Consider the following 16,184-nt stretch of genomic DNA (forward strand, 5'->3'; position numbering starts at 1 on the left):
TTTTCTTTTTTTAATTTTTTATTAAATTTAATTAGTTAACATATAGTGTGTCACTAGTTTTAGGTGCAGAGTTCAGGAATTCATCAGTGGTATATAACACCCAGTGCTCATTCCATCAGGTGCCCTCCTTAATGTCCATCAGCCAGTTGCCCCATTCCCCTACTCCCCTCCCCTCCAGAAACCCTAAGTTTGTTCCCTAAGGTTAAGAGTCTTTTATGCTTTGCCTCTCTCTCCGTTTTCATCTTATTTTATTTTTCCTTCCCTTCCTCTATGTTCATCTGTTTTGTTTCTTAAATTCCACATAGGAGTGAAATCATAGGGTATTTCTCTTTCTCTGATCAATTTGTTTTGCTTAGTGTAATACCCTCTAGTTCCATCCATGTCATTGCAAATGGCAAGATTTCATTCTTTTTGATGGTTGAGTAATATTCATATGTGTGTGTGCGTGCGTGTGTGTGTGTGTGTGTGTGTGTGTGCTACATCTTTATCCATTCATCTGTGAGCCTCATTTTTTCATCTGTAGTGCGGATAACATGGCCTACCTCACCAAGCCCCTGGGGAGGTTAGATGGGTGGTGTGAGACTGAGAAAGCCTGCCACAGGTCAGGGGCCCTGTGCACTCTAGCTATGCACCCAGTCACATGGAACACTCAGCACAGCACCTTGCACTCAGGCTGCTCTCTGTCTGCTGAGGATGCTCATGGGGGCATCCATGCAGCTCATGTGATACCTGTAGCCCCCAGACGTCCTCTCTGCCTTCCCCTCCTAATTCTGGCTCTGGCCCAGCTGGTCCCCATCAGGGGACCTGTATTCCAAGCCTAAAACCAAACTTGTAGGGCACTTGGGTGGCTCAGTGGTTGAGCATCTGCCTTTGGCTCTGGTCATGATCTCTGGGTCCCGGGATTAAGTCCCACATCAGGCTCCCCACAGGGAGCCTGCTTCTCCCTCTGCCTATGTCCCTGCATCTCTCTGTGTGTGTCTCATGAATAAATAAAGTCTTTAAAGAAAACTCGTATCTTTATCACTCACTTGCCAAGTCCTATCTTTCCTGCAGAGATCTGGCTATGACCTTCTCACGTTGAAGGGAATGTAGACTCTGCATATGCTAGGGACTGACCTACCACCGCCACCACAGACTCATGGGACACTGCTCCATGTCGCATGGATGGCCCTGGATAAGTCATTTTTCCCTCCGTTTCTTCATCTTTAAAGTGGATATAATTATACCTACGTTTCAGAGTGACCATAGTTTGGTGGTTTGTTACTGGGCCCCACCCTGCCACATCGTAGGAGCACAGTTAACATTAGGTCCCCCCTCTCCTCTTGCCCAGAAGCCCCGTGCATGAACACAGTGATGTGATGCAGGCCCCAGCACAGGCCCTAGCTGGTCCAAGGAGGCTGCAAGACCCAGGAGCCCAATCACAGGAGGAAGGGCAATGCCATCGCTCCTCTGCCCGGAGCAGTGCTTCTCATCTGTAATGGCCAAGCTGAACTCACTCATCTTCCTGACCACCTGCCCCCACAACACACACACACCCAACACTCCTACCTCCCCTATGCTCAGGAGCATCCAAGTGTGAGGGCAGTTCTCTTCTGCCCCGTGCCCACTTGGTTGTCATGGGCTATTGTGGGACTTCGGGCTGCCTCCCTCTTTCCTCTGTTGCCTGGGTCGGACCCTCACAGTACCCGCCACACTGTCATAACAGCCTCCAAGGGCCCCCTGCCTTGCTTCTGCCCCTCTCAGACTGCCCCACATCAGGAAGGCTTCCTGACAGGCAGCTCCCAGAACCTCCATTCCCACCTCAGAAGAGGGCGTTAGCTGGATCTGGACATTGGCCTTCAATGTGCATGACAGGAGGGTCTCTAAGGTTGTTTAGCTTGGCAGCCTGCATTTTTCTGACAACCGTGACACTGGAGAAACAGACCCAACCCCTGCATGCTCAGACATTCCAGAGAAGAGCTCCACCACCCCTCAGGGGCCTGCCCTAGCACCCACTCCCTCCAAGCCCCAGAAGTTGGCACCTTGCACACTGAAACCAGCACCAAGCTGACAGCAGCACCTCCCCAACACACACACACATGCTCACTCATGCATACACACACACACACACACACACACACACATACACACTGACTTGCATGTGCACACACACGTACTCTCTTACACAACCATCTCCAGGGCAGGTAAAGGGGAAAGCAGGATGGAGGGGTCATGTCCCGCAGGTGTCCAGCTGGGAATAAGGGGCTCCACCTTCATGAATGGCTGCCCACACTGCTTTCTGCATGCACGTGATGGTGCCACCACCTCCAGTTCCCCACAGTCTGTGGGGGGCCCACTCAGACTCTAAGGGTGCAGCTGAGGCTGGAGCAAGCTGACCCAAATGGGGACACAGTGCTGTGGCTCAGCACGGGCCAAGCAATGTAGGTCCACTCTCCTCAGTCAGTCTCTAGGGCCCTGGGACAGCAAGGCAGTGCCCCAGCATCTGTAGAGCACCTGCCAGGAGCAGGCCCTGACCCCAGCAGCCGTTCCCATAGCAGGTGCCATGATTACAGGACAGCATCCTTGGGAGGCACATCTTCAGAACCATCATGGATCTGTGTTTAAAGACTGTCTGAGACTGCAGAGAGCTCCCTGACACCACCACACCAGGTCCTCATGACGTCCTCTATGTCACAGCCAAACTTGCTCCTTCTCTGTGAGTGCCACCGCCCCACAGTGCCGCTACTGGGAAACAGAAACCCAGTCATCCGAGTTCCTGGGCTTGAGCAGTCTTCCTTCCAGCCGGTCACATTAATAACTATGATAGAGGCCTCACCAGGAGGCACCTGGTGAGGCAGGATTTGAACCAGGACCCAGTTACCGGTATAGACAGCCATACATCAATGTGAACTGAGAATAACTAGGGGGTTACCAGAGCCAACCCTCAGGCCCAGAGTAAAAAATGGGGGCAAGTGAGTAGCCAGGCCCACTCAGAGGCATCTCCCCCAGCTTCTTATCCATCCATCTTTTCATATATTCATCAGATTTGCAAAGCAGTGGGCAAGGCAATACCACTCTTAGGAACCTTGCTTGAGCTTCTCAGCAACTCTGGCCATATGGGGAGGTCAAGTATCTAGAGATGGTGCTGTGGGGGGTTGTGTCCCACAGACCTCAATGAGGAGGTAGGGCAGGTACTCTCTGGGGCCGCCCTGGAGAGGGAGAGAAGATAGAAGCAGTTAGGGCAAAGCTTGTCTGGATCCAGGTGGTGCTACTGATACCTGAGGTGTCCAAAAGGGTGGACAGTGGGTTGGGACAACAGAAATCCCAGGGGTTGCTCATGCTTGCTAAACTGTGAGTATTGGCTCCTGTTAGAATTGATGCTAAAGCCCAGGCACCCAGGGTGGGAGACTGCAGCTGGGCGGGCAGGTGGCCAGGCTGGCCCCACCCACCAGTAGGACATATCTGAGGATGACATCTGCTGGTCCTACCCTCAAGGGTGACTGGGCCTGGCAAGGACAGAGAAGAGCCAGTGCATCTGACAAAGAGGTCTTTAAAACAAAAAATCTAAAAGATGACTCTCATGTAGGCAAAAAGATGTTCAGACAAATTAAACCTGCTTAGGCCAAATGCCTAGGTTAGAATCCACTACCTAAAGCCTTGTGGCCTTGGGCAAGTGTCCTGGCTGGAATGGGCTGAATGGTGTCCTCCAAAAATATATGTCCACACCACAACCCCTAGAACTTGTGAATGTGACTTTATTTGGAGAAAGAGTCTTTTTGCAGGCTTTGCATCCAAGGGCAAAGTGTTACAAGAGGCACTTGGGGGAGAGAGGCATACACAGAGGTAAAGCCCTGTGAAGATGGAAGTAGAGATTGGGGTGATGGCAGTCACAAGCCAAGAAATACTGGGAGCCACCAGAAGCTGGCAGAGGCAGGAAGTTTCTCCAGGAGAGCCTTGCAAAGCAGCTCAGCTCTGCAGGCACTTCAGCCATTGATGTCTGGACTCCAGAACTGTGAGAGAATAAGCTTCTATGTTTCAAGCCACTCAGATAATTTGTTACCGCAGCCACAGTGCACTAGCATAAAGAAAACAGGTTAATCATATCTGCTCTTCACAGTCATAGTTATAGAGGACTCAAACAGGAGTGCTCATAAAAGAAAGTATGTAAAGATCCAACAATGGGGGATCCGCATAGGTCACGTACATTCATCAAAAGGAATAGTATGCAGCCATGCAAGAAGCTTGTGGACAATTGTCACTGATGAGACAGATATTCACATTATAATATCAAGCCAGAAAAACAGAGCACCTGAATAGTAAAGTACAAATGCATGTGAATCCAATTTTGTTTTTAAAACTATGCCCAAAAAAGGAAAAAATCACACTGACCATCTTTGGGTGATATGATACCAGTTCTTTTTTTTTCTGCTTTATTTCTTGTATTTTCCAAATTCTCCTCAGTGACTATTACTGCTATTATAAGAAAATAAAAGAGCTGTCCCCAAATTTTCTTCCTGCAAATATCACACAACTGTGCAAGGTCGAGGGGCACTGAGGTGGCTCAGTCAGTTGAACCTCCATCTCTTGGTTTGGGCTTAGGTCATGATCTCAGGGTCCTGGGATCAAGCCCTGAGTTGGGCTCCAGGCTCAGCCAGAAGTCTGTTCGGGATTCTTTCTCTCCCTCTCCCTGACCCTGCCCTCTCTCTCTCTCTTTCTCTCAAAAATAAATAATTCTTTGAAAAAATTGTGCAAGTGTCACTAAAGACCCACTTTGTTTCCAGCTATAATCTCATGAGGTCCTTATAGAAGCCCTTATAGTAGCTCCCACTCTTACTCATTTTGTAGGTGAGAGAACCAGGCACCAAGAGGTGATGGCCCAACCCCAGAGCCAGCCTGTGGCAAATCTGGCAAGGAGCACCTCCAGCCTGCCTTCTGAGCCTTGGGGGGCCCAGCAACCCATAAGGATGGCCACCACTCTGGCCTCCTCTCCTTTCCCTGACCACTCCCAGGGCTTGGCCATGTCCTTCAAGTCAGGATGGCAGATCAAAGTCTCAAGTGCCCTCCAGGCAGAGATAAATAACAGAGAGAGAGAGAGAGAGAGAGATCCTAGGATTCTGCTTTCTTATTTTTAAATGAAATGAAGGATAAATCATTTCTGCTAACTGTTTTTACCTGGCTGTAGGAAATGATGCATCGCCATCTTTTAAAAGAAAATTAAGCCTTTAATTCCATGGCACATGTAATAAAATGGCACTTCAGCTCCCTGCCCTGAATATATGGCCCATCATGTCCTAATTTACTATTTCGAAGCTGCCTGAAATGTTCTGAAGTTATTAATGTGGCAATATATTCAAGCACAAAACCCAGCCTTCAAATGCTGTGAAGCACTCAATTAACGCAATGGATGGCCATGTGGGAGCCAAAGAGGTAACGGCTAGAGGCAGGCCACGTGAGCAAGGTGCACAGCTGGCCTGGCCCTGGGCCAGAGCCTCAGTTTCTTCCTCTGGAAAACAGAGATGATGGGACCTAACTCACAGGTGCAAGCTGCCTGATATGACCCCGAGATCCTGAGGAACACCCTTGCCCTCCCTTACCTGGATCTCTGACTGCACTACCATCTCATCTCTGCCAAGAATGCCCCAAATGCCATCCTCTCTATTCTGACTTGCTCACCATCTGCAGGGGAGCTGCTGCACATCCATGAGCGTACCAGTGCTTAGCACGTTCACGCAACGCACGCAAGGGGCAGTTCAACCCCAGGTTCTGAGCTGGCACATCCCACTGCACTTTGAAGACCAGGCATTTATGACCAGGGAACAGGCCCAATGATCCATGCAAAGGTATACTGGGGTGAAGTCTCAACATCAGAGAAAGGACGGGAGCCAGGGGCTTCTGTGTCTGTCCCCTTCTGCACGTCTCTTCTCTCCCCACAGAATGTGGTGCTAACCCACATGGCCATGGCCAACTTGCAGCCAGCTTCACGAGCTCTCCTTGATGGCTAGCACCTGGAATGGCCACTGCAGGTGTGCATCTGGATGGGCCCACCCGAGTGAGAGCCCTCCTGCAGTGCAGAAAGTTCCAAACAGGCTCAAAGGTACTGCTGGGGTCCCTGGGGTAAGGGACTCCAGACCTTTCTGTGGGCCCCCTCAGCAGGCTAGCCCAACCCCCGGAAGGCACAGGCAGCCCTGCCACCCTACATGTTCTCCAGGATAAGGCTCATCTGCTGTTTAAGGGACAGAGAGCGGGGACTGTTCAGTTAGTCCTCAGCAAACTTGTAAGAGGAATTACAAACCTATGTTTGGAGAAGGCAAATGTCAACTTCTCAGGTGTAGACATGATCCCTTAGCAATGGCGGTGAGCAGAACTCTCTCTGATTGTCAGAGTCTGTGGCCTGAGGAGAAGCTGACAGCTACTGCTGAGACCAATTTTCTGGAGGAGCCAGGATGCCTGGGCAACTGCCAAGTGAATAGAGCAAATTATTTACATAGCAATAGGACCTCTTTCCTAGGATTGCTGTGATTATTAAAATGAGTCAGTGTGTGGCGATCAATCAGTCACATAGACATGGTCACCACCTGTCAGTTGTGGATACCAGCCCCTTGCATGGCGGTTTCCCAAACATACACAGATTCTAGGTGGCAGACAGTGAGTAAATGCTCAGTACTAAGAGGCCTGCTTGTGTGTCTTCCTCATCCCTCACACTCAAGCCTTCAGAGCCAAATTCTATTCCAGATGACCTCCTCCTTGCTCTCCTTGAATCTCAGGGCCACCATCTCTTGCTCACCGGACCCCTACATGTCCTTCTGATTGGCGCCCTGCCCCCCATCTCATCCTACAACATTCTGCATTCCATTCAGCAACCAGAGAAGTCTTTCTAAAATGCCCATCAGATCCTGGTGGCCCTCCGATTGAACCCACCATTGGCTCCCTATAACACTGAAGAAAATGCAAACACTGTGCCCTTGTCCTTCAAAACTCCACACTCTTTGCCTCAAATCCCCCACCCCAATCCCCAAATTTAAGCTGCAGGAAAGCAAGGACCCTGTCTGTCTCCTTCACTGTTGTATCTTTGTTGCCTGGCCCACAGTGGTCCCAAAACAAATGCTTCTAGAATAAAGGAAGGCTACAAATCCAGGCAAACTCACTACACTGTGTTGCACCACTAAACAAGGGAAGACACTCAAAAGTAATCACTTCAACTAAGCTAAGTTCAATCCCTCCTCCTAACCTAGGCTATATCTCTAAAGGGCCAAGGTGGCCTGGAGGGAAAGTGGCCCTAGAGGGACCACCACATTCAGCGCACAGGCTGTGGACCGCACAAATCCAGGAATGCCGTTGATATAGGACAATGCTCTTAGAGTTTTCAGATGAGGCGGTGGAGCAGCTCTGTCCCCCCCACACACACACACAACCTGCTCCACTGGGGATGAGCCCCCTTTGAGCCCCCTTCCTCAGCCCTGTCCAGACCCTCCTGTACTCCTCTGCCCTCAGTTACTTTCCTCCCTAAGAATTTTCAGAACAATAAACCAGAGAAAATTGCAAGTGATCATCTCCTGGGAAGGGAGGAGGATAGAGCGTTGGACAGGGATTGTGGAGACTTTGGCACGATTAAATCCAGCTTTGGGTCCTGTCTCTGCTGCTCACTGTGTGCTCTTGAGCTCAGCGTTCTTCCAAGCCCTGGGCTGCCAGTGCACAGAAACGCTTAGAACCTGTGAGCTGTGCTGGACTGGGTATCCGTATGGCAAGGCTGGTAAAGACATGGCAAAGCCGGAACCTCGTGGCCGACTCAGGACACAGCAACTCCATCAGCATGAGGAGCTTCGCTTCCCGAGAGAGTCAGCACACCGTTGCCTGCTTTTATTCACCATAGAGGTAAGCACGAAGTTACCATGTCGCTTCTTGCACGAGGCCACTGCAGCTTAGAAGGTCAGTGGCTGCCCGCCACCCCACACTGGCGATGGTGGGACAGTAACTGCCCTGGCCCTACAGGTGAGCCTTACAGCTCCTGTGTGGCAGCGGTGTTCCCAAGGCCCTGGAGCATAGGAGTCAGATACCTTGCTCTTGACAACTCAGCCCACTAGGTCTGCAGGGCCAGGGACCGCCACTCCCACCCCACCCCACACCTGCCCTCCCATCTGCTCTGTGGGGTCCATCCCAGTGCCTAAAATCAGAGTGGGGAAGAGGGTAGGCCTCCCGAAAACAAAATCTCGACCCCATAACTGAGCTTGGCTGTCAAGTCACAGGCTGACGCTAAGTCTGAAAACTGGGGACATCACTGACAGTGCTGATGACAGCCCAGCTGGGAGAGTGGCTATATTTAGCCACATGCTTGACCTAAGATGCTATCGGGAGCAGAAGCACAAGGTTGGGGAACAGGAAGGAGGTGGTATAGAGAGCCCCCACCCTGTGCCGCCCCAGCTGTGCAGCCTTGATTAACTGCTCGGGTAAGTTTCCACTTCCCGAACAATCTTTGTTTCCAGCGTTAGGGAGGCTTTGTGATTTCCAAGTGCTTTTGGCCTGGAGGGGGAGGCTGAAACCAATCGGCTCTATTTGCAGCAGGAGGAATTCAGCACAAGAGAGTTAAGAAGCATGTTGGCCATGGGTGACAAAGCCAGGTTTTGCTTCCGTGGCCCTGGGTGCCTGCACCAGGGGGAGAGTCTCTGTGCCATGTTTCGGTGCCAGGAGGGGAACCCAGGCTATTTAGCAGGATGGATCCAAATCCCAGATTGCAATGCTCTCCCTCCTAAAATTTTTGAAAAGATCAAATGAAATAGAACATGAAAAGTATACAACACAGCAAACGGTGTGACTTTCTCCCCCTTTCCCTCTCCTACTGGGCCATTGTACAGATGAAGAAACAGAACAGAATACTCCGAGACGGTGATTTGCCTGAGGTCTCAGCCAGGGTCTCAGCAGTATCCGTGTTGCAGACACATCAATATTTCTCATCTCTGGGTTTGACCTGTGTTAAATGGTCCAAGAAAGTCGAGGTTGGGGCGGAGGTGGTGGTGCTAATTTCCCAGAAGCAATCTTACCTCTGCTCTTTGAAGTGTCACGAAATTGGCTGGAGACTGCTCCCATCAGCAGCACGGCACGAGGCTGCTGAAAACACTTTTAGCCCCTGATTAAAAAGGAGCCTTCCTTTCCTGAGCAATTACCAGCCTGCATCTCCTGATTTCATCCCAAAGACAAGGAAGATGAAAGGCTGGCCTCCAGATGCTCACCCTGCAAAATGCTGAATGCCCTGACCGCCCGCCATGAGGTATGCCAGGCCCAGCTTGGGCAGAGGTGGTTGGAGCTGCTGGACAGCAAGCAGGGTTTGCCATGGCGGTCACTTGTGTCCTTTCAAGCTCTGACACGGGCCCCCCACCTGGGCTGTAGCTGCTGTGGTCTCAGTCATAACCAAGGACATTTCTGTGAGTGGTATGCTCCATTTCCTACAGCTCATAGTAGCAAAAAGCCATAAAAAGGAAATACTCAATGTTGCCAGAGATGTGGTCAAACAGGCAGGCTTCCCATTGCTGGTGACCGCAGAAAACCATTTGGCAAGACGTGTGCAAAAATCTTTGCTCCAGTAATTACACATCTACAAATATATCTTAAAACAAGTCTAAATAAGATTAAGTCTTACCTAAAGACATCTTTACTGTGGCATTTTCCAAGGAGCCAAATACACTGAAATCCTAGAGTATGGAATATTAAACCATTAAAAATAATGTTTCTGAAGAAACCAGAGTAACACAGAAATCTTTTTATTATAATGCTCAATGGCAAAAGAGCATTATGAAATTGTCCTGGTGAAATTGGCCACAACTATATAAAAAAATTAGTGACCTCAACTGTATAAAAAAATTAGGGGGGCACCTGGATGGCTCAGTCAGCTAAGCATCTGACTCTTGATTTCGGCTCAGGTGATGATCTCATGGGTCATGAGATCAAGCCCCACGTCAGACTCCGGGCTCAGTGAGGAGTCCGCTTGAAAGATTCTTACTCTCTGCCCCTCCCCATTCTCTCCTTCTCCCTCTCTCTGTCTCTCTCAAAATAAATAAATATTCAAAAAAAAATTAGAGAACTTATGAGTGGAGGTTTCTGTAATTAACAGATTTTATTTTCTGCAGCAGTTTTAGGTCCACAGCAAAATTGAAAAGAAGTGTAGACTCCCTATACTCCCTACAAGCATAGACTCCCCCACTGTCAACATCCTGGATGGGGTTTCTCTTCCTACTTTTTCCTACTCTTCCCAAAATTGTCTATTATGATAAAACTACATTTTGTTAAGAAGGAAGTAGGAAAGAAGGGAGGGAGGAAGGGAAGGAAGAAAGGCAAGAAAAGGAACACCTCATACCAAATGAAGAACGCAGACAAGGTTATGGCCTTTCACTTTCCAACACTCCTCTTTATTTCACCAGCCATTAGAATTCCTCACCATTAAAAAAAAAAAAAAAAGAATTTCTCACCATTTTGACTTGTGACCTCATTCCCCTAGTCCCCATGCTTCTTCCCAGGGAGGGGAGACCATGTTAATAAGGCTCTATCAGCACTGCAGCCCTCCTGAAAACTCCAAATTCCAGCAGGCCTCCAAGGGAAGCTTCCTGAGCTCACTCTCCCACTCTCTACACCTTAGGCTGTACACACGTGCACACACACACATGCACACGCACCAAGGCCAAAGGGAGAACATAGCAGCAATGTCCACAATAGCCACACTGTGGAAGGAGCCTCAGTGTCCATCGAAAGATGAACGGATAAAGAAGATGTGGTCTATGTATACAACGGGGTATTCTTCAGCCATCAGAAACGACAAATACCCACCATTTGCTTCAACGTGGATGGACCTGGAGGGTATTATGCTGAGTGAAATAAGTCAGTCAGAGAAGGACAAACATTATATGGTCTCATTCATTTGGGAAATATAAATAATAGTGAAAGGGAATAAAGGGGAAGAAAGAACAAATGAGTGGGAAATATCAGAAAGGGAGACAGAACATGAGAGACTCCTAACTCTGGGAAACGAACAAGGGGTGGTGGAAGGGGAGGTGGGTGGGGGGTGGAGGTGACTGGGTGACGGGCACTGAGGGGGCACCTGATGGGATGAGCACCGGGTGTTATGCTATATGCTGTTGGCAAATTGAACTCCAATAAAAACAAAACAAAACAAAACAAAACAAAAAGCACATGACCTGCAATGTCAGCGGCCCACCAGCAGGGGCCGAGCGCTCCAGCTGGGTGGGGGCCAGGGCGGTGTCTGTATCTGAGCCTCCAGTACCCAGAACCAGGGACACAGGAATGTTAAATGAATGAGTGGATGCATCAACAGGCCCATTTTTGGCCCTCTCTTTGCAGCGTTAACTTGGGAAATGGGATGTTCTGGGCAGTGATGGTGGAATTTACATATATTAGATCCTGCCACAGGAAGAACATTTAATACCTGGCCCACTTTAATCTCTGATAGGTCATTCTAAGAGCCAATTCCATCCAATTCTGTGCCACAGAAGAGAGAAGCCAGGACTGAGGTTTACCACCCACACACCACATAACCTTGGAGCCCATTCCTTCTCTCACAGGGCCTGGCTCTCCCCAGATGTAGAATGAGGAGGTAGGGTGACCTCTTTCCAAGATGCTATGATCCCATTAAATATCACCTGAATATATGATGAATTCTCAGCCTGGAAGCATTTACAAAATATGACACATTTTATTTCTTGTGTCATACATAATGATATGTACAAAGAATCCAGGGTAAGTTCCTTAGGAGATTTTCTAATTAGAAAATAAGATCCTTAGAAAGCCATGAGAGCTAAGAAGTGAGCTAACAGTGGAAATCCACTTCTTGTTATTTTTTTTGGTAAGATAATAGTGCAAAGTCTGACCCCCAGGTGTGCCTGTGCCACACACATGCACACACGCACACACTGTCGCACACTCACACATATGCCCATAGGCATTTCCCTTCACCACCCCCACTGCCCCCCACAAATGACTGTATTGTAAGTGCACATGGAAAATGTTTAAGAATGAGGCCACCCAGTGGAATCTAAAAAGGGAAAGATGAAACATGGGTCTCAATGAGGAGGAAAGATACCTGGGAAGTGGAGGCAACCAGCTCCTTGTGGGATTTAAAATAGATCAAACACTGGGCTGTTTTCGTCTTTCTGGGGAGGAAAGCATTCAGGGGTGACCTGCTGACTTTTTGCCCAGAACATGTACTAAGGGCAAAGAGGCATCCTGGCACTGCTTTCTGTTGCCTAAACAGGTAGCCCCAACCAGGCAGGGTCTGTCCAAAGAAGCTTCTTGTTTCAAAGACCACAAGTAACATAGCACTCTCCTAATCTGAGCTGCTTCGCACGGAATGCCCATCTCAGGTTGAGCATGGAACAAAAGACTGAATACACATCGCTTATTTAACCTGTATCAAAACTGCCAGATCAATATTATTATGCCCATTTTATAGATCAGACCACTGAGGCAGAGAGTGGATTAACAATGTGCCAGTATGGTCAGTAAGAGGCCAAGCTGGACTATGTAGTCTGGTACCAGACCCTTTCTCTTGTCTGACTGCTTTGCAATCCCCTTTTATCTGGAAAAGTTGGGAGGGGCATGGAGAGGTGGCCAACATTTCTCAGGGGAAGTGGAGAACATTCCCTGAGGTCACAGCTCTGCCTTTTAAGTCTTGCTCTTCTTTCATCCCTTCCGTTCTTGCATCTCCACATCTCTGGCAATGGAGTTAGATCTGAGATAAGAAGCTGCTGAATACTCAAGCTCCACACCCATCTTTACAGACCCTCATGTTGTCTGGGGAAGAAGTTCATGGGAGTTCTTGGGTCCAGAGTCAGGAACCATGGCTCTGAGTTCCAGCTCTGTGCCCCCTCTAGTGTCTGACTCTGGATGAGTCATGCTGCTCTCTGGGTCTTGGTTTCCCACCTATGAAACATAAGGGATGGAAGAGGTCATGTGTGAAAATGCTTTGTTAAGGCCAGCAGTTGCAGGAGAATCTCCTGGAGGGCTTGAAAAACAGAACTCTCTGAGACAACCCACAGAGTCCGAACCAGTGGAGCCTGAAAAATCTTCATTTCTAACAAGCTTCAAGATACTGCTGCTGCCATTCCAGGGTCCGGCAAACATCCAGATAAGAGTGAAGGGACACACGGTGAGAGGTGTGTTATGGAACTGGAGGGCAGGGTCTGCATCAAAGGGAAGTTGTTCCCCTTGCCACCACCCCTCACTTTAATTCCACATAAAGATCATCTGTGGTGCTTATAACAAAACAAGACAGATTCTTCGACCCTGACCCAGATTTACCAAATCAGAAGCTCCAGGGGGAGGCCTGGTAATCCGTATTGGAACAAGCTTCCTGATCAGTCTTATCATCAAGGTGTTTGGGAAACACTGTAGCTTAACCACTAGTTCCAGATGGCAAAGATTTCCTGTGAAAGCTAATGGTTCATGTCCCCTCCAAGTGGGGACATGGTAATAAGTGTCAGCCTCTTTTCTGCAAGGAAGAGGTATCCTCCCGCCTCCTAGTGAATACCTTATAAGTCCTGCAGGGTAGACTTCAGGGGTTTCAGCATTAGGACAAGTGTCAAAGAAGGAAGGGGACCTTAGTGGACTTCAGTGTGGCCCTCATCATCAGCACCAGGAGAAATCTATCCGGAGCAATGTAGTCATTCACTTGTATGTAGGCAGCTGTGTCCCATCTCTGGTCTCAGAGATCCCCACACCAGGGAACCAACAGCACAGCTTGAAGCAATAGTTCCCATCCTGGCTGCACATCAGATTTGCCCTCCCCTGTATGTGTGGCTGAATGTGGCCCCAGACCGATTCTTTTTTAAAGATTTTATTTATTTATTCATGAGACACACACAGAGACAGAGGGAGAGGCAGAAGGAGAAGCAGGCTCCATGCAGGCAGCCCAATATGGGACCCTATCCCTGGACTCCAGGATCACGCCCTGAGCCAAAGACAGACGCGCAACCACTGAGCCAGCCAGGTGTCCCAGCCCCAGCAAAATTAAATCAGACACATAAGAGGGGAGCCAGCATCACAATATAATGCCCCACAGGTGATCACCATCTGTAGCTGGGCCTGCATTAAAGGGAAGAGGTGACACCCCAGCAGCTGCACACCTTCCTAGGCTCTCACCCTTGATCACCCATCAAGTGGTCAGCCCATCAAAAGTCAGTTACAAACCATATGGCATGTTCAATATAAAGACTCTAATTTAAAATAAAACCTCAAGGGACGCCTTGGGTGGCTTAGCGGTTAAGCCCCTGCCTTCCGCTCAGGGCGCGACCCTGGAATCCCAGGATGGAGTCCCACATCGGGCTCCCTGCATGGAGCCTGCTTCCCCCTTTGCCTGTGTCTCTGCCTCTCTTCTCTCTGTGTCTCTCATGAAGAAATAAATAAAATCTTTAAAAAGATAGAATAAAACCTCATTAAGTGATGTTTACATGCTTCTTTAAAAACTGGTATTTTTTAAAAGATGCTCAACATCACTAACCCTTAGAGAAATGCAAATAAAAACCATAATGAGATACCATCTCATACCCATTAGGATGGCTACTCTAAAACTGTTTTAAAAAGAAAGAAAATAACACGTGTTGGTGAGGATATGGGGAAATGGGAGCCCTTGTACCCTGTTGGTCCCACCAACACTAAGCCACTAAGAAAAACCGCATGGCAACTCCTCCAAAAGCTATAATTAGAATTACCCATAGGATCCAGCAATCCCATTTCTGGGTATATACCCAAAAGAAATGGAAACAAGATCTAGAACAGATATCTGTACACCCATGTTCATAGCAGCACTATTCATAATGGCCAAACCCTGGAAACAAACCAAGTATCCATGAATGGATGAGTGGATACACAAAATGTGGTCTATACACACAATGGAATATTATTCAGCCTTAAAAAGGAAGGAAATTCTGACACATGCTGCAACATGGATGAACCTTGAGGACATTATGTTAAGTGCAATAAGCCAGTCACAAAGGGACAAATACTGCATGGCTCCACTTATATGAGGTACCTAGTGTAGTCACATTCATAGAGACAGAAAGTAGAATGGTGGTTTCCATGGGCCAGGGGAGGGAGGATGGGCAGTTAGTGTTTAGTGGAGACAGAGTCCCAGTTTGGGATGCTGAAATAGTTCTGGAGACGGATAGTGGTGATGGTTGTCCAACTGTATGGACATTCTTACTGCCAAAGAATTATACACTTAAAAATAGTTAAGATGATAAATCTTATGTCAAATGTATTTAGCCATGGCTTGTTTTTTTAATTTATAAAACCCTGATATTTTGTGGAATTGACTGGGTGGGTGATAAGGTGGATTTTATTTGAATCAAGTGCCTAAATCAGGACTAATGCTAAGGGAAGTGTGGCATGCATGTGTCAGTGTTCAAAACACCTCCTATCAAAGGCACAAGAGAACCCAGACTCTTGCCAAACACAGAAACAATCCACCAGAGAAAAACTGTAAGGGAATAAAAGTTGGTCTCAGAGGGTCGGCGCGTATCAATGCCGGGCACACACTGTTTACCATTATGTTCTGTTCACTGACCCTTTCATGCTTTCATTCATTTATATACTCTTTTGCTGTACAAACAATTGCCAGGCCCTGGGGCAGGAAGGAGCAAGAGGAGCACAGAGTATAGGCTCTATGTTGGTGAGCTCACAGCCCAGCAGGTCCTTTTGGGGAGAAGTGGCCTAGTGCAGAGGAAGAAGGAAAATGACAAGTGAGGGAGAAACAGAGAGGAGAGGCCATGGAATCTCTCACAGGCTGCTTTGGAGCAGTTTGAGGGGAACAGATAGAAGTTCCCTGTGGGGCTTTGTCCAGGAACAAGGCTTCCAGGAGGCCCGAGGCAAAAGGTCTGGTACCTTCTGCAAACCCTGGCACACAGGAGGGACCCAGCAAATGTTGGCTTGTGACATGTCAGAGCAAGGCCCATCGTATGAGAAGTACAAAAGTGCCACCCAATCTGGGCCTGGGAATGAGTTTCAAACGCAGACCAAGCTGCCCGTGCCTCTTGGCCTGGGTGGACAGGTGAGGGAAAGAAACGGGGGAGGCTCTGACTCTGCCCACTGGTGCGTGCTAGGAGGCCTCGCTACTCATCAGAGATATTTTGGGGGGACAGCCCTTCTGCACGCCTATCTCTTTTCTAAGCCAGGGATGGATTGTTTTCATTTCATTCAGAATGAACAGC

The 16,184-nt window shown here is 48.6% G+C and overlaps 1 long non-coding RNA gene across 1 annotated transcript in view; it reads right to left on the reverse strand.

Annotated features, from left to right (window-relative positions):
- Positions 1-16,184, reverse strand: part of LOC140595677 (uncharacterized) — a 27,996-nt gene continuing 11,812 nt past the window's right edge. Inside the window, exons 4-5 of the long non-coding RNA XR_011997479.1 lie at positions 6,272-6,434; positions 1-3,188 (exon numbers count right to left, since the gene is read on the reverse strand). This is a non-coding gene — a long non-coding RNA (uncharacterized lncRNA). The remainder of the gene's footprint in view (positions 3,189-6,271; positions 6,435-16,184) is intronic.

The sequence above is a fragment of the Vulpes vulpes genome, chromosome 15 (genome assembly GCF_048418805.1).
Source record: "Vulpes vulpes isolate BD-2025 chromosome 15, VulVul3, whole genome shotgun sequence".
NCBI classification, from domain to species: Eukaryota; Metazoa; Chordata; class Mammalia; order Carnivora; family Canidae; genus Vulpes; species Vulpes vulpes.